The following is a 27,247-nucleotide window of genomic DNA, read 5'->3' as shown; positions in this document are numbered from 1 at the left end:
TGATCTGCGATCATTCAGGTAGTCACTGTGGTTTCCAGGCATCAGCAGTTCTTCTGACATTGGCATTAGTGATCTAGTCCTTCAACTGAACAACTTCTGGGTCGGACTAGTCCCCGTGTTCTGAGTCGGAGTATTCCGAAGTTCGAGCAAACAGAGATAGGGATCCATCTTCGAACTCTTGCACTTGCTCATCATTGTTTTGGCTGCTTTCACACCAGATTCTGTTTTGCCGTTGGCGTTTGGATGTCTAGGAGAACTGGTACAATGTACAATATCCCATACTTTTGTGAATGATGAGAACTCTTCACTCATGAACTGTGGACCATTATCAGAGATGAGCTGGTTTGGAATGCCATGTCTTGAGAAGTGTATTTTCAGTGCCTTAATCACAGCTAATGAGTTAGTTTTCGGAAGGTAATCAACTTCCCAGAATCCACTGAAGTAGTCAATAGTAAGAAGGTATTCACGATCCTCAAACGTGAACAGATCTGTCCCTACTATCTCCCACAGATAGTTGGCTTCAATACTCATCAGAGATTCCTTCTGTTGAGCTCTACCGTATGTCTGACAGGCTTCACAAGATTCTGTGATCTGCTTGATCTGGTCAGTCATGCCAGGCCAATACACACACTCTCAAGCTCTTCTTAGCATACTTTCTTTCCCGAGATGAGATGAATGGAGGAGAGATTTGACTTGTGTTCTCATGTTTTCAGGTACAACGATGCGTTCTCCTTTGAACACCAGACCATCGTGCACAGTGAATTCATCTCTAGCAGAGCAGTATGGAGCAAGTGATTCAGGTAATTCTTTCTTATTTTCAGGCCATCCCCTTAGGATTACAGACTTGACAATGTTAATTGTCTCATCTTCTCGTGTTGCGTTATGCAATACTTCTAGTTTTTCAGGACTGACTCTCAGATGTCCGACTGCATTCCCCGCTGAGCGCGTGTCGGGTTTACTGGAACTTGTGATTGAGTTGATGTTTGCTCTGGAGAGCATATCCGTTTTCCTGGCCTGTACACAACATCTATGTTGTACTGAAGGAGTCTCAACATCATCAGTCGTTTGGGTGCCTTGTACAGAGGTTTCCGAACAATAGCCTCGAGAGGTTTGTGGTCTGAATGTACGATTGTTGGTCTGCCAAAAGCATACTGGTGGAACTTCTCCAGGGCGAAAACAATGGCAAGACACTCTTTCTCGATCTGAGCATAACCACATTCAGTATCAGACAGTGCTCTACTAGCATACGCTAGCGGTCTCCCTTGTTGTAACAACGCTGCACCCAGTCCCTTGCTTGAATATATTTCAGAACTAACCTTTGTTCCGAAAGGAAGCCTTAACCATCGGTACCTTCCGAAGGGTGTTATAACCGTGGTAAGGTAACTGCTCTCTTCATCCAGTATGCAGTGCCAGTAACCATGGGTTAGATCAACTTTGCTTTACACTCTGGCTTTAGCAATCTCTGGCAGTGCATCTTCTACAGTCGGTAACGGGTATCTTTCCTGTTGGAGAGCTGCATTAAGAGATTTGGGGTCAACACATACCCTCAATTGACCAGTTTTCTTCACCTGGACTGATATTTGGGAACACCACTCTGTGGGCTCAGTAACAGGTATCAGTACACCAAGCTTGACAAGCCGGTCGAATGTCACTGTTTTCTTGTCATCAACAATCATATTCGCTAAGATAAGATCTGTATCTGCATGCATGCATGCATGCACCCTGGTAGCATGCCATCATCGGCCCTGCATCGGCCCAATGTCGGCTACACCATCGGCCCAACGTCGGCAAACTGCATCGGGCCGATGAAGTTTTGCTCATCGGATCGACATCGGCCCAACGTCGGCAAACGTCATCGGCCCTGCACCGGCCCAGCAGCGGCCCAGCATCGGCCCAGCGTCGGCAAACATCGTTGGGCCGATGAAATTTTGCTCATCGGATCGACATCGGCCCAACGTCAGCAAACATCATCGGCCCTGCATTGGCAATGTACCGGCCCAGCATTGTCCCAGCGTCGGCAAACATTGTCGGTCCGATGAAGTTTTGCTCATCGTCGACATCGGATCGACATCGGCCCAACGTCGTAAATAGTTATCTGGCCAGCCTTCGGCCAGAAATAGGCAACTGTAATGGAATCACCATCGGATGGACATTGGCCCAACGTAGACAATAATTATCAACGCAGCATCTGCCATTTTCTTTAATAGGCTGATATCATCAGACGTCATAACTGACAACATCTCATCTTAATATTTCATGTAAATGATGCCACAATAGAACTTTTCCAAGTGTAGTGTTAGGGTACATAAAACTAAACATTTCTAAAAGCTGCAGCTAGCCGTGACGTTAAAGTTACAAAGATAAAAGGTAAAACTAAAAAATACTGAATTTTTAAAAAGATAATAATGTTTTATCATAGTTAATACATGTACTTTGAAAACCAAATGTAAGTAATACATGTATAAATACTTCTAGCTGTACAAAACAATCGAAATGCTTACACAAGTTACAGTACTATTTTTTATGTACCCTAATACATGTGTAGTTAATACTTATAAATAAACACAAAGAGCAAAATAGAATAATAAACTTTATCATTAATTAATTATTATTTACAAGAAAACAGTGTTACTACCTGCAACAAGGAGGATGTGAAACATATATTCTCAAAACCTGTTTTAAAACACAGTCTAAACATATACCCCTCATATTGGCCTGCAAAATTTCATTTATGTGGCTTCAAATTAGTTTGCGAGACAAACTTTCCCCCCCTTTATTTCATCAAGTTAAAAAAGCATGAAGCAAAGGCCATAACTCCATACAAAATAAGTTCTTATAACCATCTTCTGGAGTTTGTACCTTAGATGAGCACGGAAACTTTCATTAATTAACTTCAGTAGTGTCCAAGAGAACCTGGCAGTATATGTACCAAGTTCAAAAACAAGGGTCATAACCCTGTGAAAAATATGTTGTCAACACCAACTTTTTGGATTTCTTTGTTCTGTTGCAATTCAGCACTTTTGTTTGCAGATTTTCTATCTACACCTCTGTTTTTAAGTACGTGTTTTCCTTATGCCATTTCTAAGCCTTGCTCCTGGAACTCGAAGCCATTCTTTTACACAGGTCACCATGCACTTGAAAGTGGCTTGTAAGAGCCCAGCTGCAGGCTTCCTCCTCAGCTTCTGTTTACAAATGATAGCAAAAAATGTCAGTGTGCACGTGCATATTATAAGTCATTGCATGCACTCTCACAATTACAAGTAATGGACTTCACAAGTGTGTCAAAACAAGTTATTGATAAGATAATGGAATAATAGAATAAGTAATACCCTGTTCACATGCACCACCTTACATATGTGTGTATAAATTATTTTAAGTCTTGACACCTGTTAATAAATACTTGGTGCACTCAAGGAATTTTCTGCCATGTGCCCTTTATGTGACAATTTCATATATTCCCTAGGTACACCCGCACTTGCCCATACAGCACAATGTTTAAATGCCCCATTGTATTTGAAAATGGGGGTCTTTTTCCAAATTTAGGGGCTAAAAGCAGAAGGCCCCAACATAGAATTATCGGAATCCCAGTAAGTAAATTGATGAGTTAATAATATGTGTAAAAGAGTAAATTGAATTATGTGTAATTATATACGCAAATAACATAACAACTCCCAATATTGTATGTTGGGTCCCTAATCTGTTCCTTATGTCAATTAAAAAAGATTTTATAACTGACATATCACCCTATTAATTTAGCCCAATAAACATCCCCAATAACCACATAACCCCCCTTCCTCCAATCTTGCTGGAGAACAATTTTTGGTGTGCAATCTCTCTTGTATGTCCATCAAAAGTAAGTCAGCATGAAATTTCATTTGGAAGATTACCATAGTAACTAGTAAGTGTCAGGGGCCCTTGATAGGGCAAACATGATATTAAATATATGCTTATAAATATTTCAAGCATAAACATGTATCACTCAGCAATATTCCAGCTTTAAGACGGCGGTCTGTAAATAATCGAGCCTGGACAAGACAATCCAGTGATTAACATCATGAGCATCAATCCATGCAATTGGGATCGATGACATGCATCAACCAAGTCAGCGAGCCTGACCACCCGATCCCATTAGTCGCCTCATACGACAAGCATAGTTGCCTTTTACGGCAAGCATGGGTTGCTGAAGATATTTTCTAACCCGGATCTTCTATATGAATCAAAATTGGAGTAAATTTCCCATACTTATACATCTAAAGAAATTTAATCCACTCACCAGTGCTCTCTCAGTTGCTTGATTTTGGAAAAGCTGCTAAGAGTTCATTCAGCTCATCCATGTTTGCCAATAGGCAATGGCTGAACATCTGGTTTTCTTAAATAGAAATATAAGAATATTATATATCAAGTTTGTGTAGCAGCAGTGAGCACTTAGCTATTATGGTGATGATGTCAAGAGGTTGAGGGGAATATTGCTCAAAACATAAAAGTAACATTTAAATAAAGCTTTGGCCATACACAGATATCAGGTCCTTTCATTAATTCATACATCTTATCTCGTATATTTGCACTTGTACATACAGTCCTTATCTGGAGCCATGTAGCAGAAATAATTCCCCAGAGAAAGTAGTTTCACTTAATAAGCCATAGCCCCATCCATTGAAAAGCAGTGAGAAAATCCCCATATTGACATAATATTGAACAGATCCTGTGAAGTCTAGTTTCCACAAAACAGATTTCATTTATTATATGATACCAAAATATATGTAGATTACATCATGGTAAACCAATACTGCAAATAAACGTTTATCATTAACAGATCAGATACAAAGGTATGTACATATTACAAGCACTTGTATGCAAAAAATAGCAGGAAAGTATTGGGGACAAGTAATTTTATGCACAGTTTCATTGCTTGTAAACATAGGAAAAGGGATAATAATAAACTGAAATAATATATCTTTAGTTAGAATAAATCAAATTTGAAACCTGAAACTTGGGTGTTTTTCTTCAATGGATAATGTCCTGAAAAATCTGTACTGAAGTATCTTCATCAAAGTTTTACCATTAATTTGAATTTTGATTAAAAGAATGACATTCTAAATTGTCTTGGATTATATATTTAGCATCATACCTTTGAAATAGTACATTTAAAAAAAATTTAATTCAGTATTTCATCACAAATGTACATCATAAACTACTTAACTAGAGTACCATACCACATACCACCCCCCACCCCACCCCACCACCCCCTAAAACTCCATTCTGAAATAGCCATATCTCAAAACCTTAATCGATCGATACAGATACGATACATCGGTATAAGATTTCTGATCGATATATAGGCCTAGGTCTAAGTAAGGTATCCAAGTAGATCTTGATAAAATTGCCAACACCTGTAATACGCAGTGATCCGTTTACTAAAAGAGCTGTCCTTTCATTTCGCCCATTATCCTGAAAATGTTCAAAATTCGCAAGTACATTGTAACTATGACATTAAAAAACATCATTTTTTTTTTTATTTCAACATTTTGGTGATCGAAAACCGAACTCGGCAGTGTAGCTCCGTTCATCAATCAGTAGGAACATTAGCTGGATCGCATGACATGCACACGCAATGCTGAAAGTTTCCGAAAGCCTCGTTATGAATTTCATGTTCACTGCTTTTTGCGCTGACAGCAATCACAAAATTGACTTGTAAATTCGAGTTTGTAATCAATTTCCTAACCTGATCCATCCCCACACTTAACAAATACGCCTGTAACAATGACATGTAAAGCAATGTGCATTCAAAAATACTAATGTAAGTAATTGTGTGGCTATTCATTTTCTTGCCGCTGTAATACTCTCACCCCGAGATTGCGACTCGTTGGTTGAACATCGCTGAATCTACATGGAAATAAATCATATCTTGTCATGTTTTGTATTTGCCCTTGTCCCCGCGTTTTGCTAGAAATATGTATATGGTGTTTAAAAATATAAATAGAGAATCTAGTGAGGATGCAGTGTCACGACATATTCAACGGATTTGGTCACTGACGTAGAATTGACAGGAGTGTATTTCTCGAACTTCCAAAACACATAGGCCTAGATTTCTCTACTCACGTTGACACTTATGAATGAACACTGTATCTCATTTCAATTGTAAGGTTTGAAAATGAAATAAACCCCTCGTAAATACAGTAATGAAGTAAACACTTACCGCAAAATAGGTTTTCCCTCAGCCCTCCACGCATCATCCTTTCGTCGTCTGCTTGAAAAGACGCGCGTGAGTAACAGCACCCTCTATAACAAGAGTAGCTTCCCTTGAAACATGTTGTGAAACATAACCGCTCGCGATATTCCAAACTTCTGCCAACATCTTGTATTTTGCTGAATGAATTGTTATATGTGACGAATCCCGTCTGTATCTTCTCTGTCTGTTGTATATGTGCAGCCAAAATGGTCAGTGAATGTGCTTGATCTATTTAATTTTAAAATTAAAAATAAAGCTAATATTTTGAGTTCGAATAGCATTATTGTATTATTCGTAAATAAACTTGATCTATTATTTGTCACATTGTAATCGACAAATGTGTTTTTCCTTTTATGTTATCATAACAAGATCAAATCATATATCAGGTTCAATAGTGTCAGTGCCAATCACCAGCATTGGCCCGATATTGCCGGCGGTTGCCGATGCAAAGCCAACGTCGGCCCGATGTAGGTGTGCTAGCTGGTTGGTGTGTTAACTTTGTTAACAACTGTCTGTATTTCTGAGAGAGTAAATACATAGCCATCTTCTGATACATCTGTATTGTAAGAGCAATCATCTTGGACTTGTACCCCATGAACAGGTTTCTGGCTGAATGTGCAACATATGTCAAAGTGGAGTTGTCTCTTGCATAACTTACAGGTCTTTCCCCACATTGGACAAAGTTCTTTGCAAAATACATGTTCCCTACAACAAAACTTGCAGGTGTTCAGTCGTGGCTGTTGTCCGTGGTAAGTATTCGACCTTTGACTGTTGTGTGTACCTCTGTAAGCAGGTTTGGGGTTATTATGTTGTTTGCTTTCTCTGTGATATGTTGACGTGTGTGGTGTTTGTCTTGTGACTTTGTTTACTCCACCAGATTGTGCTGCTGTTATTACTTTCAACTGAGATGCTGTGTTTTCATGACTTCGACAAATGTCTATGCATTTTGCAAGTGTCAGGTTGCGCTCCTGAAGTAAGCGTTTACGATATGCATCAGATATGCCCAGAACACATTCTGTCCCTAGTAAGAGTCGATCTCTAAGGCAATTACAAAAGTTGCAAGTTTTCATAAGCTGCTTAATAGCTGCTACATAAGTACAGTAAACTACGGTTATAACGAACACGCTTATAACGAACTGACGGATATAACGAACTTACTTTTTTGTCCCGACTATTTGCTGTAGTTATACTGTGTATATGCTTATAACGAACTACGGTTATAACGAACAGAAATTAGTAGTCCCTTTGAGTTTGTTATAACCGTACTTTACTGTATCAACATTCTCATTTGGTTGCTGAGTTCTAGTATTAAACTTGTATCTTTCAAAAGTCTCATTGCTTTCTCCAAGAATGTTTGAATCAATCTTCTCAATAATGTTCTTTACAGAGTCAGTTTCTGAAGGATCACATGAGTTGTAGATTTGTAGTCCTTCTACTCTCATAGTAGAAATTGAGTAAGATCTGAAGATTTTCATATTACAAGTTTCATCACTCTTACCTTTGATTACACAGTAATGACCCCACGTTTTTTCCATAATGTCCAGTTTTAACAGGATCATCCCCTAATTTCAAAGGTTCAGGCGGTCTAATATGACTCGCATCATTGACAGTAGTCGCCATGTTTTGACTAGACTGAGCTTCCGTAGATTCGTCAGATGACATTTTCAAATGTCAGAGTTAGAATTCATTTTATTGACTTGAATTTAAATGTTTCAAGTAAGATAAAGATAACAGTTTATGTCAATAATCCAGTCAGATTCAATCAGTATTTACCACTTGATCCTTGAATATGCAACACACTCGATCCACGTGTTTTTTTCTATACACGGTAAACCGCCGGAGTTAGTTCGGCACAGTCATTTGTCAATGAAAAGTAGGGTTAAACACAAACCACTAAGTGACTAAAATAGTTGTTTTCCGCTGCCACCATGTTTCAATAGCTTGTGGGGGTGTAAAGCCCACATCAAAGCAAGAGAGTGAGAGAGAGCTAGGTTCGGCAGTCAGCCATTTACTAACGGAACGGGGGCGGTCGGGTAGCCTAGTGGTTAAAGCGTTCGCTCGTCACGCCGAAGACCCGGGTTCGATTCCCGACATGGGTACAATGTGTGAAGCCCATTTCTGGTGTCCCCCGCCGTGATATTGCTGGAATATTGCTAAAAGCGGCGTAAAACCATACTCACTCACTCACTCACTAACGGAACGGCGTAGTGCAGTAAAATCCGGACAGGCCATAGTTCCATGCAGGGCACCGTTGACCATTATAATTAGCAGCGTTCTAGGCTCGAAAGCGCTTCGCCGGCTCACCGGCTCTGCTAATTAATGCGACGCTCTACCGCTGGACCACAGGCGCTATCACATGTAATCAGTGCTCGTTTAACTGGTCATTAGAATCTCCATTGACATGCATGCGTAATTCAGTAAACAATGAAATACGTGTGACGCCACGGTCCGCTCTCCCATTCATCTTTTCCACACCCGCAATTGTTTATGTCAACATGACCGACCAGTGGGATTAACCGGATTAACGCTTGAAAAGGTAAGAATTTATGGCTAACCCTTGCCCAAAGCAAGCTAACCCTAATGGCCGAAAAGGGGTGTTTGATTGTAAAGATGTGCAAGTTTCCCTAAGACCGAAAACGGGTGTTGGATCGTGAAGCGAGAGTCACCAGAGCGTGAGGCACGGTAACGGTATAACGAGACAGCGGTGGCACTATAGCGCGGTAATTGAGCGTATGGTAGAGCATCAATCACTGTACATCAACCCTATCTCTTGTATAAACTTGTTTATCATAACTACCTATCAATCAGTGTACTCCAACCTTATCTGTTATATAAACATCTATCTATTGTTATGTATATATATCATGCTCATACCTAGTTTGTACATCACTTGCTTGATAACGGTGTTAGAATCTACACCGAAACGTCGCCCAATTGTAACAAGAAAACATTGATGCAGATGTTGAAAAAAATATTATTTATTTTGAGTATTGGGCAATACAGTTGATACATGTGCATAGGGTAGGTCTATTCAAAAATAGTTTCTTGTTTAACGCCGCACTCAACAGTATTCAAGCCATATAACGGCGTGAGTCTGGACCAGATAATCCAGTGATTGACACCAGAGACCATATAATAGATATATTATATGGTCTCTGTTGACACCAAGAGCATCGAACTACGCAATTGGAATACGATGTTATGCATCGACCAAATCGGCGAGCCTGACTACCCAGTCCTGTTCGTAGCCTCTTACGGCAAGCATCCATGGGGTTATTTAAAAAATAGATCGAAGGAAATGGAAGCAATTTCTGGCACAAATGTAAACATTTTGAAATAGTATCCAAACTGCCAACAACATTGCCAGATGCACATACTCAAATAATAGATCACATCCTTTTTACACTTGGCATTTGGTTATAAAAATGTAAATGAAAATACTAAGGGCTCCATATGGCAAAAAAGTCATACTAGATAAGGTCTTTTTGTCACAACCACAGATGCACATACTCAAATATTATCACGTACTTGGAGAATATTCAATACCGGGACTCTTGATTTACGTATTTTGGTCAATTTCTTTTTTGTATTTCTTTCTTTCAAAGAATAGTAATTGTGATCATGATGAGTTGGTCTTTTTCTATGTACTGTTTTTATCCAGTGTCAGCAACTGTTGTGGAATGTGGTTTACTTGTAACAATTACTGGTTTGAGTTCATATGATGATGATTGATTGGTTTGTCGTTTAACGCCGCACTCAGCAATATTTCAGCTATATGACGGCGTTCTGTAAATAATCGAGTCTGGACCAGACAATCCAGTGATTAATATCATGAGCATCGATCCACGCAATTGGGATCGGTGCCATGCATCAACCAAAGCCTGACCACCGGATCCCGTTAGTCGCCTCTTACGACAAGCATATAGTCGCCTGATATACTGTTAAGATGTAACATAACAATTCATCAATACTACTAAACAGAAGTAAATCTGCTTGTCCATTCGGATCAGTCGGACCCAAACCATTCCGCTGATGAGAGTCAAATAATGCATACGAATCAAAATCCGTAAAAATTGCAATAGAGACATCATTAAAAGTTACCAAAAGTGCCTGGGATATCAATATTGCTTGTTGAAATGATTCTATGAAATTTGTTTTCCCTGCTTCAATATTTGGAGCACCTGTGACGGGGCCATAAAACTGATTATGACCTAGATACCCCTCATAGCCCTCGGTGTTAACTATGTGACTGTAGAAAGTTGTGCCTTCATCCAACCGATTAAAGAGGTCAGTGGAACACGGTACAGACGCAAATAGATTTGAGCCATGGGACACAAAATATATGATAGCGACCAGAGCTACGGCTGTACATTGAATTCCATTAAACGGTTGAAAAATACTACAGCCTTGATGCAAATTCGCCGACAGACTTCTCCGATTTTGCTTTGACTTAGCTACCAAACGTTTCACATGTGGTTATGTGCGGTGCAATTATTAGGGGAAAAAACACAGGAGGCTGGCTTAATTCAAAATACGGAATATAACTATTCCAAATATTTCCAGTGAACATGAGCATCCAAGCAATCAAAAGTGTGGTATGTAGAATGTGGAATTCAGCCATATTACATTTAAATTGAGATGTCGTCGTTGTTCATGAATAAGCATATTCAGAACATATTTTATATTATGCTGTTATTTACGATCTCCGGAGTACAGTTCTTCTTTTGTATGCACCGTGAAAATCAGAAAATTAGTCCTTTAGGAAAAAAGGACATCGGATTACACATGAATGGTTTAATAATGTCAGCTAATGACCAGAAACGGTCAGATGCATCAATTAACTACATAAAGACGATTTTGAAGTATCTCTTATTGCTGGAAAAGAATAACATCAACATTCCACGCACATGATTTGTATGTTTTGTTTCCGTAAATGCGTGGCTTGAAATTTCAAATAAACCAACATGTCGACACACATGCTACAAATTTAACGTTTCCCGTATACTTCCCCGCCTTCAGGGCGGGGAAGAATTAAGAAGTTGCTCATCCATAACAATTTTGTTACCATTGTAACTTCTAAATGCCACTCAAAGAAGTTATAACCATCTGGGATATTTCCAAATGACGACATCCGATGAGCTCCGCCGTTCTTTTTGTCTGTTTGTTTAGCCTGAAGAAATTAATTAACCTGCGCCCTTTGTCGAAATATTTATAGATCACGGTTAACCAATCAGTGTTCAAAAATGCGTAAAACAAATATTGCCTCCAGCCTCCATGTTTATTTAGCTGTCCTTTCAGACGGTACCCCAGTCTCTGGTCACGCTCAGTTGCGTTGCGTATCATCCGGGTACTCACGGGGTTGAAACAATAACAAAGGCAACAACCAGTCCGTTAGAGCAGTGCCCCTTAAAACCCCATCTGCGGTAGTAACTACCGCACTCTAGTGGGCGGAGCTTATACAAGTGATCTGACAGCTCAATATGACGTCATGATTACACATACATTTCATTGGTTAATGCGTAAACGGGTGACGTCATGTAAACACCCACCCACCTCGGCCCTTTGACAACAAGGACGTAAGTTTTAATGGTAATATAAATATCTACCAAACGATTCCAAGACTTTTCAACAAACGCGTACATCTTTGGTTTCAAAACCTACCTGCCATGTCGTCTTCACACCTTCATAAAATGATACCGTGGAATTTCCACGAATTATCCAACACACAAATTATAGTTCAAGATCTCTGGACGAGAACGAAATACTTTTGTCGTGATGCATATGAGCAGTGTAAATGAACAAGAAACATAATATGTGTTGGGGCACCAATCGTTATCCTGTGGTGTACGGTATATCTGCTGTTTATAAATAGCATTTCTCACAATATATACGGCAATCGGTGATTTCAGCAATGTTTTTCTTCGTTGTGCTCGTCTTGCCTTATCTGGAATCTGGATGACAACGATCGTGTAAAAAACCCTGGTAATGGTCAAAAATATTTTAAAGTGATCAAAGTAGTTTCTTGTCGTTTTTTCATTGCCCGGTAGCAATGTATTTTGGCAAAGTCTCACTTGTCCGATGATGCTCCTCATGCCGAAGTAACTCGATCCGTGAAATTTATATATATAAGTGCGCATGCGCTAGCGCGCCGAAATTCGTTAGGAGGCATTTTTGTGCAAAGTTTGGAGGGCCTTGCTGTAAGTGTGAGAATGGTGTGATTAGCAGGAGGAGGGACAGCAGTAGGAGTGAGGGGGAGGAGGGACAGCCGTAGGAGTGAGGGGCATGTGTGGAGGTGTAGTAATAAGAGTTGTCATCACAAGATTTCTGTGAAGCGTTCTTCTTGGTTTTATCATTCTAATTTGTCCATTCCTGACATTTGAAAATTACATTTTATTGGGTTTACAGGTCTAAAGAAGATTTTGGTAAAGTTCATTTGAAACTTGGTTCTGATCACACTTTGGTTGATTGGTACAATTTTTGCAGATAGGTTTGTTTGGAAATTTTGGAAGGAGAGAATGAGGCTATTGGGGGACCTGGGGAAGAAGTGGAAATTGATGAATCTAAATTTGGGAAAAGGAAGTTTCACAGGGGGAGGAGAGTGGGTGGTGTTTGGGTGTTTGGTGGGATTGAAAAGAATTCTAGCAAGATGTTCATCACTGCTGTTGAGAAAAGAAATTGCGAAACATTGATCCCAATTATTATTGAAAGATTTATTAAACCGGGATCAATCATTCATTCGGACTGTTGGAAAGCTTATGACTGTTTGGAATCTTTGGAGGGGATGGGGCACACACATAAAAAAGTTAACCACAGTGTAGAATGTGTAAATTCAGAAACAGGGGCATGAACAAATAAAATAGAGTCAACTTGGAGAGCGGTGAAGGCATCTTTGCCTAGGTACGGAACGAATAAAGGACTGTATGATAGTTATTCTGTTGAGTACATTATCAGAAAAAAAATATTTAAGTTGTTCAGTTGATCCTTTTATTCAGTTTCTTAAGTTCATCAGTCGTGTTTATAGTATATAGCCGATATCAGAGAAAAAATATATATTAATGAACTGGATGGTTCGGCAGAACTGTTTGATGAAGAGGCAGAATCCAATGCTTTCGACGCGTCAGCAGATCTCTTTAATTGAGTGAGTTATGAAACATTCTGAAACATTCTATGAATTTTCGATTCCGGGGTCGAATAGGTCTTCAGCAACCCATGCTTGCCGTAAAAGGCGACTATGCTTGTCGTAAAAGGCATGTTGATACATGTCATCGATCCCAATTGGTCCAGACTCGATTATTTACTATATATATAGCTAGAGTATCGCTGAGTGCGGCGTTAAATAACAAACCAACCAACCTATGAATTTTCATAACATGCATTCATGAATGAACTTACCGTTTGAAAAGGTTAAAAAAAAAACCCACCCACCCCCCACCCCCACCCCTATCCCCCGTCTTTTCTCTTAGATTTTGTAAAAAAGGGGGCTTCACCCCCCCTTTTTCACTTAAAACATTCCACAGCGTTCGGTTGGGTACAAAAAATGGCGGCCTTTTTTCCTCTCGCTTCGACCGTAAATAACGAAGTGTGTTTTACATTCGACAACTTCCGTAAACACGTAAAAACGTTCGTTTTTACATCCTAAAACAAACATTAAACCATCACTTAAGTTTCACATACCTCATGGGTTCGTTCTATCCATCAAATTATAAATCCATGATTCATATCCTGAAGATAACACAACGTACGTTGCTGTAGCACCACCACATGTTCACTGAACTGGCATTTGTATTTTTTCCCGGAGTTGATTGGTCTACGCAGATATAATGATAAAGTGACACGTAGTACAGTAATCCCGTGATGAACTCTGTTGAGTTTTCTTAGGTAATCCGCTCAACTTGAAACAACAACGTTAATAGATTGGTATTTATTTTTTATCGCCCAAACTATTCAATCAATGATGTGATGTCACCGAGGGTGACACCGATTGTATCAACACAAGGCCATGACATCGTTCACTCAGTCCAGTCGTTTACGCTATTTGGACCGTGACTACAACCGCTAGACCGAGACCGAAACTCCCGTCAAAAGACACCACTATACATAACCGTTTATGTAGGTTATGTGACCGCCAGTGTGTCGAACACGAAGTACATTTCCTCCGTATTCTTGGATATTTGTAGGAAGGAAGAGATTCAAATTTATTATAGTTTTCTTTCTAATATAACTGAATTAAAGAACAATCTGTGTATACAACTTTTATTTACTTTATAAAAAATATCACAGCGACAATTTAATTTATTATGATAGTTCAAGGTCAAATAGAGGACATATGAAGAGTGGCCGAGAAGTTAAATGTTGCCATAGATTTTCAAATATTGTAATGAAGTTATACATATTATATTCAAATGTAAGATAATCACACTTCATAAATCATTTTAAGAACTTTTACTAACTGTGGAAAAAATCACCTAATTGTGTGTGTGTGTGTTGGGGGGGGGGGGGGGGGGGGCAGTCATACATAGCCATTAATAATTGTAGCCAGTGACAGTCTGAGGTAACAATGAGCAAGGCTTCCAAGCCTCCGACTAAAATATTTGCTATTTTATGTTATTTGGATGCAAGCTTTGACGTTTTTATATAATTCCAAAGACAATGGATGATTTTGATAGGTCAAGTGTTCCTCAATACAAGTTTTACAATTTCGTACAAGTAATACTATTTTATCCGTAGAAACGGGTCGTGGCAGAATGTTCCTTTGATTGAGACTCTGCCCGAATTGTGACTCGCGTACAAGGGGAAATGAATATCATATGTTCCAGTATACTTGTTTTAGATTTGAAAGAAAATTATTACCAAACTATTGTCGTATAAATCCCAACTTTTATAAACTCCGATGCTTATTCACAACTACTGATAGTTGAACACTCATTCGTTAAGTAAGTACATTGGTTGCATATTTCAGAAGTTAATTTTGTTGTTGTTGTATAATGCCGCACACAGCAATATTCCAGCTATATGACGGCGGCCAGTAAATAATCGAGTCTGGACCAGACAATCTAGTGATTGACATCATGAGCAGCGATCCACGCAATTGGGATCGATGACATGCATCAACCAAGTCAGCGAGTCTGACCACCCGATCCCGTTTGTAGTCGCCTTTTACGACAAGCACAGTCGCCTTTTACGGCAAGTATATATGATACTGTGATGTTGTTGTGCTAGATGTAAATAATATAACGTAGCTGTAGTTTCGAAAGATAATCCAGCAATAAAACACTTACAGTACAATAATCATCTTTAATGTCAATTATATCATGTATGCTATTGCTCATATCACTTTAATACATTGTAATTTGTATGTGTATCATGTTTGGGAGAGGCATTCAGATAAGCAAAATTTGCTTGTTTGCCAATCCCTCCACTTTATGGAAATAAATATGTTAATATCATAAAGAACTGGAACTTGATAACGCATGGGTAGTTGGCCAACTATAGTCTATTCTGGTAGAAGGGGCCCCGGCCAAACTCATGTCAGCCAGTTATCTATTACTGTCGCTGATACGCTGAGTGAACACAGGCTATACTGACTATAGATTCATTTATTTAAGTGAGCGAATCTATTCAATTTGAGTATAAGTACAAGATAATCATAGACTATTGTAATATGGCAAACGCTCAAGTGAGTGAGTGAGTGTGGTTTTACGCCGCTTTTAGCAATATTCCAGTTATATCAAGGCGGGGGACACCTGAGTGAGTAAGTTGGGTTTGACGCCGCTTTTGACATTATTCCAGTTATATATCACGGTGTGTCAGCTTAATGTGGAAGGAAAGCCCGAAGTGATGCAGGTCTTAGACGTTTACCTCTTCGGTGAAACCCACGAGCACGGGTATGGTGCTGACAAACCTAGAAACGTAATCGGGGCGAACCGGGATTCGAACCCACAATCATAGGTTTCTGGGGTGCCCAAGGGACGCAACTCTGCACAGCGACGCCTTAGACGATTGGGCCACCCGTGCCCCCGAGAGCAATCTCATTAAAATCAGATCTTAGTTCTCGCTACCGCTAAACAAAGATCTGAGGACATCCAATTACGGGTCACGTCAGAACGACCTTTCTCCAATTTTGACCGACCAATGAAATGACTGACAAGAAATCGACATTAGCCAATCAGAAGGCAGCTTTCTCGAGCTTTACGACACTAGTTTCAAACTGGCGACTACGCTTCGAAACATATTTTGACGTATTCTCGATTAAAAAAAATAACTGATAAGAAGAACACTCTGGAATGGCTTATAGATGGCCTAGATTGTATGGATATAATCATAAAACACGGAACTGTCGTTCGGAATACCCCGTGTCAAATATTTCGTGGTTGCATGATTAGAAAACACGTTCCGACTGTCACTTTCATGATCTGGTAAGCGACGCTCTGATTGGTCGGATGAAAGGTCATTCTGGCGACCCCTAATGGGATGTCCTCAGATCTTTGTTTGGCGGTAGTACAAAGATTTGATTTTAATGAGATTGCCCCGAGGGACACCAGAAATGGGCTTCACGCATTGCACCCATGTGGGGAATCGAGCCCGGGCCTTCGGCGAATAAACACACAAGTGCCTCGCTGTATTCCAAACATTTTACTCCTGCTACAAATTCAGTTTCAAGTCAAGAAACGGAGACAGAATCCACTGGCGCTGTTGTCTGAGATCATGCCGTTCCAGAATGGTAGCCGTAATTCTGAAAGAAGAAAAATGTCTTACAGCATCGTGCCAAAAAAGAGTAAAGTTGTTTAAATTCCTATATATTTCAAGTAAATACATCTGCAATTGCTGAATTTTCCTGATTCCGTTTTTCACCAATTTCCCGGACAAAAAAAGTTACAAGCCGGTTAAAAGAGTTAATTTTGTGACTTTAAACAGTTAAACAAATGCACTCAAGACGAGAAATGTCAATATCGGGTGTTTTAGTAATAGGTAACTTGTTCCGATATCAATATTGTCAAGATTGGTTGTAAAACGTAATGAATTTAATGAATTGCAAATTACGTACGCGTTACGCAAATGATTATGCATCATGTCACTCATGGGCTTCCATACATTTTTTATTTTATCAAGGAGGGTCCAAGGTTTTTATTGATTTTCCACTTTTCGATATAATTTTTCACATAATTATGTTTCTAATAATTGTAACAATGTTGGATGAATTCATTAAAGACAGGATTATGGTTATCGGTCGTGTTTATAACACATGTTCTCTGCTGGTGCGGCCGTAGTTACATAGCAGACGACGCTACACAATTTATGGTTGATGGGCATGTTAGAAGTATATTGGGAGCCAACTGCTATTATTTTCATCATTATTAATTACATTTTTAAATAAATGTGTATTAGTCAACTAACCATGAAATAATACGGCTCCGTTATAGTTGTATTTTTCTGAATATTTTCCAAGGCACTAGCAGGATCACTACGAATTATCTCCCTTTGCGAGCTCTTCTTGATGTACGGCGACCCGTAGATGGCATATTCTCATCTCATCTCATCTCATCTCATCTCATCTTTATAACAATTGTAGTATATATACCAAGCAGAGGTAGCTCCCTTTGTGTGTGTAAACCAAATGAACTGTCATCATATTTACTGAAAATAACACCATGAACACAGAGCCCATAAACAATAAACTATGCTTTATTTCCTTAAAATGCATGTGCACAAATACCACCTTTGCTTCACAAACACACCTTTGAGTGAATGTTCTTTAACGCCACAGTCAGCAATATTAAACATTATAAGCATGATTCACGCCTCTATCATGACATGAGGTCATCATGAACTAGGTCACAGCCCACTCTGTGTGGTGCCAGAGTGTATATGGCACGGAAGGGAATGACGCCCTCATGTAAAGTCTTGATGGATAAGCCAAGTGACTGAGACTGAACATCCAATTCTCATTTTTGTCAGCTCACGGAAGCAACCTAAGGTACTCGGGACCAAATAGGCCCTTGTATACCAAAATGAATTATATACATAATAAAGAATTACAAGGATAATAAGTGTGAATAAAGACTTGGATGGATTTAAAAGTTAACAGGCTTAAGGGTCATAGTTTGCAGGAGTTGTGTGTGTTTGATGTTTGATGTGGGTTATGTTTTATCAACAAATTTAGTGAAGTGTAAATATTTCTACATTTGAATACTTATCCTGCATTATTCCTTTATGCATATACTTCTGGTTTTTTTATAGAAAGGCGAAGCTGTGAGAGGTCTAGCTGTTCCATTGTGTGTGCGGCTAAAACACCCCCACAGACGCCACGTGGCCCCGGAAGTGGTTAAAATATTTAAATCTTACTAAATTTGAAACTTATCCTGCATTACTCCATAATATATGATTATCGGACGGTGCGGAGGTGCACATACCTTCAAAAATCAGGAAACTACAAGAAGCCATCAACATCAAAAGACTCCAGCCGTCAATCAACCGTGACCAAGGCTATTACATACCCCCGGCGTACCATCAACTAATCAAAGACCCCAATCAGCCATAATCCTATTGTTTATATTACTGGCTTCATCCTTTGTTTATGTCGCCGACTTCACCGACGATTGTCATCACTACCCTTGTGTGTACATAACAGGCTTCTCTACTCCAGTATAACAATATCTACTCTACTGTATAAACATTGCTTCCTACTTGTACATTGTATATACTTGTCAACCACGCTCTGTATATCACTTGCTTGATAACGGCGTTAGAACCGACACCGAAAAGTCGCTCTTAATTGTAATAAAGAAGTTGTTCATCCATAAATTCTTATCCTTACTTCACATGTGATTCTCAATAAACCCTCAGTAAAGTCAAGGTACCCCGTACAGCATCCTGAGCGAAGAACCGAACACAGTGACCAAATAATTATATTGGTCTGGGAAAGGGACAACTACAGACTGTTCATGTTGCCTGGTGTGGGAACATCAACCCCACTACCACACAACTATTATAATACAAATATGTTTTTATATTTACGTCACTGTCATGTCACACTGCACATTATCATATAAAGGAAACATCCTTGTGTATTTTCAATATCATATGTTTGTTTAATTGTTTGTGATTTATCGCCGCACTCAGCAATATTCCAGCTATATGACGGCGGTTTGTAAATAATCGAGTCTGGACCAGCCAATCTAGTGATTGATATCATGAGCATCGATCCACGCAATTGGGACCAATGACATGCATCAACCAAGTCAGCGAGCCTGACCACCCGATCCCGTAAGTCGCCTCAATTGGGATCGGTGAAATGCATCAACCAAGTCAGCGAGCCTGACCACCCGATCCCGTAAGTCGCCTCCATTAAACGGGGGACGAAAACTGGTCTGGGAAAGAGACAACTACAAACTGTTCAGATTGCCTTGAATATAGCGTGTGTGACAATCATTGCCATTACCCCTTCAATTATAATTATTATTTTTAATAATGTTGTGCATAGCGTGTGTGTAAATAATCGTCGCTGGCTCCACAACTGTTGTAATGTATCTATTATTTTCACTATGTATGTCTCTTACTGGTCAGTCTACACAGTATTATGTAAAAGAAACAACCCTGTGTGTATTCCATTATCAATTTGACGGGAGACGAACACTGGTCGCGGAAAGGGACAGCTACAGACTTTTCATACTGCTTGTGTATAGCGTGTGTGTAAATACTAGTAATCGTCGCTACCCCCATAACTGTTGTAATATATCTATTATTTTCACTATGTATCACTCCTACTGGTCAGTCTACACAGTATTATATAAAAAAAAACATCCCTGTGTGTTTTCCATTATCCATTTAGCGGGAGACGAACACTGGTCGCGGAAGGTACAGCTGCAGACTTTTCCTATTGCTTGTATATAGCGTGAGTGTGTAAATAATCGTCACTACCTCCACAACTGTCGTAATATATTCATTATTTTCACTATGTATGTCTCTTACTGGTCAGTCTATACAGTATTATATAAAAGAAACACTCCTGGTTGTTTTCAATTATCAATTTGACTGGAGACGAACAGTGGTCGCGGAAAGGGACAAGTACAGAATTTTCCTATTGCATGCTTGTATATAGCGTGAGTGTGTAAATAATCGTCGCTGCCTCCACAATATATATATTATTTTAAATATGTATGACTCCTACTGGCCACACTATACATTGTTAGATAAAAGAAACATCTCTGTGTGTTTTACATTATCAATGAAATAATCGTCGCTACCTCCTCAACAGACTCTTCATATTGCCCTGCATATAGGGTGTTAGAAAATCATTGCCGCTATCCCCACAATTGCAATTATACAATTATGTTTGCACATTTACGACACTGACTTGTCCTTATACACATATGTTGAGGAAACTAAGACTTCAGTCATACTTAGATCGAAAAGCAGGTTGTCTCTGTTACATTGTCGTGAATATACAAAGCACATTTTCATAGTGTTACTAATTAGTAATAGAGAATTACAAAGCTATACACGTCTTCATTAGTAATTGAGAAACACAGTTTTTATCCGAAACTTTCAAAGAAACACATATACATTAAATTATTATATGTATTCTTTTATTAAATTCGTACTTGAATCTATTTTCTTTACTTTCAGTTATATATTACATTATATTTAGTTTTCACATTTCGATAGGATGATGTAGGCGAAACAAGCTAAGATTTCATCAGCTGCGCAAGATGGCAGACGAGTATATAGCATAGCATTATTTGAATGTGATAAACATACATCTGACATTTAAGCCCTGTTTATACGGCCAAATGTTACTCACATAAGCATATTTACTCCTTGTGTATATTTGCTCACGTAAGTAAAAGTATATTTACATTGCGTTCGCACGTGTTGTATGTCAGGCCTGAGTAAATAAAGTTTCCTGTTACGCACATGAAGTTTTGGTCATTTGAGAAAATGTCATCGATGAGGCTTGTCCTACAAAAACGCAGGAGAGATGTTCCCTACTTTCTGGGTGTGGGGTTAGTCCTGGGATTATGTCGGGAGAGGAGTGTGTGGAGGAATCCACGCTCTCAGTACTGGTGGAATACGATTGTGAAAGGGTCTCCTGACGACACACTGTGGGTAAAGAATTTCTGTATGGGAAAAGAAACGTTTTATTTTCTCTGTGAGGAAATAAAACACTATCTGCCAACTAACGAGTTTTATGTCACAGACCCTATTGAGTTGGACCATAAGCTGGCCATTCCTGTCTACTGGCTAGCTAGTTCTGCAGAGTTTCGAACGATTGGGAACCTGTTTGGTGTATCAAAGTCCACCGTACACAAATGTGTACATGAGATCTGAACGTTATCCCCGAGAACCTGCTAGAGAAGTATGTAAAGTTTCCGAAGGATGAAGACCTGAAATTTGTGATCAGTGGTTTTGAGCAAACCTGGGGATTTCCAAACTGTGCTGGGGCTCTGGACGGCACACACATCCCAATCATAGCCCCTACCACAGCTCATGGTGATTACCTAAATAGAAAAGGGTATTACTCTATAATATTACAGGCTTTGTGTGATCACCAATACATCATCAGAGACATTAATGTCGGGTGGCTGGGTAGGGTTCACGACGCGAGAGTCTTTGGTAGTTCTATAGTCTACTATAAAGGGGAGACAAATGACTTGTTTCCGAGCTGCCCAAAACCACTGCAATTACCACATAAACAGGTGTTCATGCCTGTCGTTATCGTTGCAGATGCAGCACATCCTCTCAAACCCTGTGTTATGAAGCCGTACACGCACATTGCCAACTTGTCAATTTCACAGAAAACCTTTAACTACAGATTGAGTCGTGCCAGAATGACAATTGAAAATACAATTGGACGCCTAAAGGGAAGATGGCGTCGTCTCTTGAAGCGCATGGATGTTGGCGTTGAGTTTGCTAGCAATGTGTTGACGACTTGTGTGATTTTACATAACCTGTGTGAAATGCACCGTGAGACCTACATAGGACATGAAGTAGAGGATGTTGACGACACCGAGGATGAAGAAAATGATGATGATGCACAAGAGGATGATCTGACATGCGCAAAGCAACCGAGAGATGACATTTCAGTGTACTTTACAGGATTTTGAATTTGAACATTTTAAGGCATACTGAAAGCAAACTATTAATTACGGCAGGTTTTCATTGACTGATGTATCAAAACTGGGTTTAGTAAACATGTACCTTTCTGTGAAGATAGTAATAAAACATATTCAGGTCAAAATTTCTTTATTTTTATTTCTTTAAAAAATCAGCCGGTCTCGTCATGACCATGACATTCATAGCAAGGTTCAGAACAAAACTTAAAATGTAAAAGAACTTTCAATGGGTGACTTCTCTGGCCGGACTGGGCCTACACAAACAAAGTCCTAACTTATCTGCACTCTTATGCTAAGGAAGTTAACAAATGAAAAAAACAACAAGTTCTTTGTTCAAATCCGGGAACACAAACACAACTCTTCAAAGTTGATAAAAGGAGTGAGGCAATTCATCACAAGAGGCATCAGAAGGGTCTGTTGACTGTCGCCGGTCAGGGGTAGAGCAGGCAGCATACTGGATTGTAGGGTTATTCCAACTCGTTGATGGACCAAACATAGAAGACGATGTTTGAGATGAGGGAGGATTTACCCACCCAAGAACCATTTGCATCATTCGAAACTGGTGGTCTCTTTCCTTGCGTTTCTGCCTTTCTTCAATCTCTAATTTCTTCTTTTCTAGTTCTATTTTCTGAAGTTCGGCATCCACTCTTTTTTTCTTCAAGTGACATCAAAGATGCTTCAAATATATTGTTGTTTTCAGAGTAAGATTTCATAATCAAACCAAGAGTGACCTCCAGCTTTGTCTTCCGTTGTCTTTTCTCTATTTTCTTAATTTTCTTCTTTTGTTCGCTCTTCTGTTCATGTTTGTTTCCTTCTTCCTTACTTCCTTCGTCATTTGTCTCATTCTTCGTTCCTGCATCCTTTTTTTCTTCATTTCGTCACTTACATCAAACTCAGTCCCGCCTCCTGTAGTACCACCAGCCATGTCATCACGGGTATCTGCAGCCTCCATTTCATCACTCTCACTGTTGTCTGGAGTGTCATCACTTGCCAAACTTTGTGCTCTCCCCATACTTTCTACCACCTTGACGGGGGATGTGGACGGTCTCTGTCCAAGTATTTCATTCAACAAATGATAGTGTCGGCAAACTTTTCTACCTTTACCACTAATCCTCTGATTCTTTTTACAATCCCAGTACGTCCTCTTCAAAGTATGCATTCGTATTTTGCAATGTGCTGCATTTTTTTCAAATCCGTGTATTTTCATTTCCTGGGCTATGATAACATATATTGCACTTTTGTTCTTCTTCGGGTCCTCTAACTGTTCCTCAACCTTTTTCTCATTCCAGACAGATGTGACAGGATCAGATAGTTGTATATATTTTCAGAGTTTTATTAGTTTAGATTTTTACTGAATTAAATGTTTAGTCAAGTATGTTTTAAACATTATATACTTCACACTTCAGCTCTCTGTTTCAGCTTACTGCATGAGTACTTTGCCACAGCCTCTATCACCTAGTGCACTATCACACAATAGCCTGCCCAAGCGCGCCCCTCAAAGCCCTTTGTGTTTTACTTTCTAGCTTACTGTCTCCAGTTTAAAGGGTTTAGTTTTTACTACAGTATAGATCACATTTGATGTTACTGTCGAACGAAGGTATCACGTATATTGGACATTTTAGAATTCACAATTTGGACTAATTGTGGTGTTTGATTTGTGGACTTTGGAATTCACTTCTAAAGGTTGGTCTTTTGATGATATTTTATTGTTTGTACGTATTTCTAGGATTTGTAGGTATATTGTGTTTATGCTGTTCATAATTTGGCTGTTTTTGTCATGTTGTAAATATTAGCCAGATCATAGTAATTTGTTGTATTTCTGTATGCATTACAAGTGTTATTATTTGCGTTATGTGAATAATTCAGTGAGCGCTAAGATTAGGCCTAAAATATTATTTAACTAAATCTTCAATCACTGTGAAGCTGATGTATGAACGTATGAAGTATGAAAGTAAGAATGTGAAACATATGTGTTGCTAGGTAACATATTGGTATATATGAATGTGTAATGTATGATGTATGCATGTTTGAGGGTTTTACTATTATATTTTAGAAATGTGTTAAGTTACTATGCAATAACACTATGTATCGGTTTGTAGTAATATTGCTGCTATCAGATTGGTCTGCACAGTGTGTATATATTATTTATTTGTGGTGCAGATGTAGCTGTATTACTCGTGCAGAGGTCTGTGTCTGGACTGATGAACCCAGGTCCACACACTTGGTGGGTTTACTATATATTTTACTATTTATATATATTTCTCATATATTGTATATTGTATGTGCACATGATAGTAAGTGTATCATGTCACGTCTATCTTACTCTATTTATGTTATACACACATATATAAGTACATATGCGGGTTAAGTAGGTTTATAATCTAGGGTTAATTAAGTCTTGATGAGATCTAAGTTTATCAATTAGGAGATATAGCATTTTGTATATATCATCAAATGTAATGAAATATTTGATGTCAGCATATGTTTATATTTTGTGTAATGAATGTTTTACAATTGTTTCAGGGTTTAAGAAATGTATCAGTAATGAATAACTGGCTGTAACTGCGAATAACACCTGCGTCTGTTCTTCATATCATGAAGGAGTTCCAGTTTCATACATGATTTCCATGTTCTATACTTATAAGGAGAGGATCTCTGCACAGAGTTGACATGTCGTTCTTATTAGTTTCAACAAAATCACTTGATTTTCTGGTTCATCAATCACTTGATTGTCTGGTTTGTTTGCAGGCCGCCGTCGTCTGGCGGGAGTACTGCTGTGTGGGGTCAAGCAATAGATACTTACTTTTTTTATGTAAATTGTGTGAATGTCGGATGCAACCGCCAGGGTAGGACATGCTTACCTTCTTCACGAGAAATAACTAATATTTCAGTGGTCCATTCATATAACTTACGGCCATTTTCTTATCCTTGTTTCGGCAGATAATCTGGCCTGGTTATTCTATTGCACTGACAATTTATATGTTACAGGGAATATGTCTAATCGGAAAATATGTTTAATACCTGAACTTTTCAGTGAATATATTTAATTCACACGGGGAATATTCATAATCCCTAAAATTGCAGGTATTATACATATCCCTGGTTTAACAAGAAGTATCTTTGACATATTCCCTGCTTTAACAACAAGTATCTTTAACAACAAGTATCTTTGACATATTCCCTGCTTTAACAACAAGTATTTTTGACATATTCCCTGAAACTGTTTCATTCATGGTTTTTAGAAGTATTATTCTTTCTAGTATCAATATAACAACATTTATGAGTTTATAAATAAAACAAATATCTATTTGACAAATCATATGACAATTCTGACTAGTTTCTGCACGTCACCACACTGAATAATTTCGTATTCCTTCAGAAAATAGTATTGGTTAGAGGACTTCTTGGAAGTGTCTGTGGCTTCTAAGATCTTTATTGTATTCTTCTTTAGGTATCAAGAGCCGTTTTCTCTCATCACTTGTCAACAACGTCTCTACTCTTTAGCTAAACTAAGGTCTTGTCATGTCAGCAATCTTCCTCTTGTTCTGTATCACACATCTGTTATTCAAAGCATCCCGTGTGTCTGTATGCCTAGTCGGTTAGGATCTATTTATTAAGTCTTTGAAAGGCAATCAGAAGTGATACACATAAGGAAGAAAATTTGTGGATGTCGTTGGAACTTCTTTATTGTTTGTTTGTTGTTTTATGCTGCACTCAGCAATATTCCAAATATATGACAGCGGTCTGTAAATGATCGAGTTCGGACCAGACAATCCAGTGATATCATGAATATCAATCCACCAAGTCAGCGAGGCTAACAACCGGATCTGTCAGTCGTCTCTTACAAGCATGGGTTGCTGAAGATCCATTCTACCTTTCTCACACGGGAGGACTGATATAGACGTTTGGTGTTAGCGTTTCATGTATTTTCACAATTGTGTTGCCAAAGACTTGAATAAAGACTTTGCAGTGTCAAGATCTGTTCCGACTGAGGGTAATGGACTTTGCTTCCTGCTGCACAAAAGATTTCTTGCAATATCAAAGACTTCTTTCCTGTTTTTAGCTTTTTTGATAGCCAGAAGTGAAAAGACAAAGACGAAGACAAGACAAGACAAGACATTATCATTATTCTGATGAGACAAGTTGTGTTGTCAATTGTCAAAATATATGTCCGAGACCATTCCTGATTCCATATGCCGTAAATCATGAAATTAATACAAGCAAGACATTAATGTGGAAAATGTGATTGCTCATTGCTCCCATTAACAAATCGCTGCTATGTGTGAAGGAGGTCACGTCAGGGGAAGTTTCTAATCCGCATCAAAGCTTCTAAAATCTAGTGAGCAAAGCATTCAGACAAGCATATCTCTTTACTGTATCTTGAAAACGAATATAATCGGGAAGTTCCAGGCGGAAAATAAATTAAACTGAATCGTTTAAGAAAGCAGACTCAGAATGGCAGCGTCCATACATTACCAGCATGAACTGAAAGAATTTTTTTTTCCAGATTTGTATTTAAGGCCCTATTGACCGACTTCGAGACAGACACACTGCTAAACATAAACCGCCTGCAGGCAACAGACTGCCGATCCTTACCTGCATTGTAACTGTGTGATCAAAACTCAACCGTTATGTTTATCGCCAGCAAAATGGATATTTCTTGAAAATGTACTTTGCAATCATTGTCTTTACTTTATGCATATTCAGTATCGCCAACCCAAATATTCAACAAAACAACAGGGATGGAATAATTGATATGATTCATGAATATGACACAGCATTGGGGCACAGCTTTTAAATATGCCCATTTCACTACCACAAACAGAAGATCCGGGGTAGAATAGGTCTTCAGCAACCCATGCTCGTCGTAAGAGGCGACTATAGGGATCGGGGATCGGGTGCGCTG

General features: G+C 38.9%; 1 pseudogene; it reads left to right on the top strand.

Annotated features, from left to right (window-relative positions):
• Nucleotides 1–1,730: 1,730 nt before the first annotated feature.
• LOC139472565 (uncharacterized) lies at nucleotides 1,731–22,332 on the top strand (annotated as a pseudogene).
• Nucleotides 22,333–27,247: the final 4,915 nt, after the last annotated feature.

Source organism: Haliotis cracherodii, unplaced genomic scaffold (assembly GCF_022045235.1).
Source record: "Haliotis cracherodii isolate W230 unplaced genomic scaffold, xgHalCrac1.p SCAF_24, whole genome shotgun sequence".
In the NCBI taxonomy this organism is placed as follows: domain Eukaryota; kingdom Metazoa; phylum Mollusca; class Gastropoda; order Lepetellida; family Haliotidae; genus Haliotis; species Haliotis cracherodii.
This window is presented reverse-complemented; position numbering and strand designations above follow the sequence as displayed.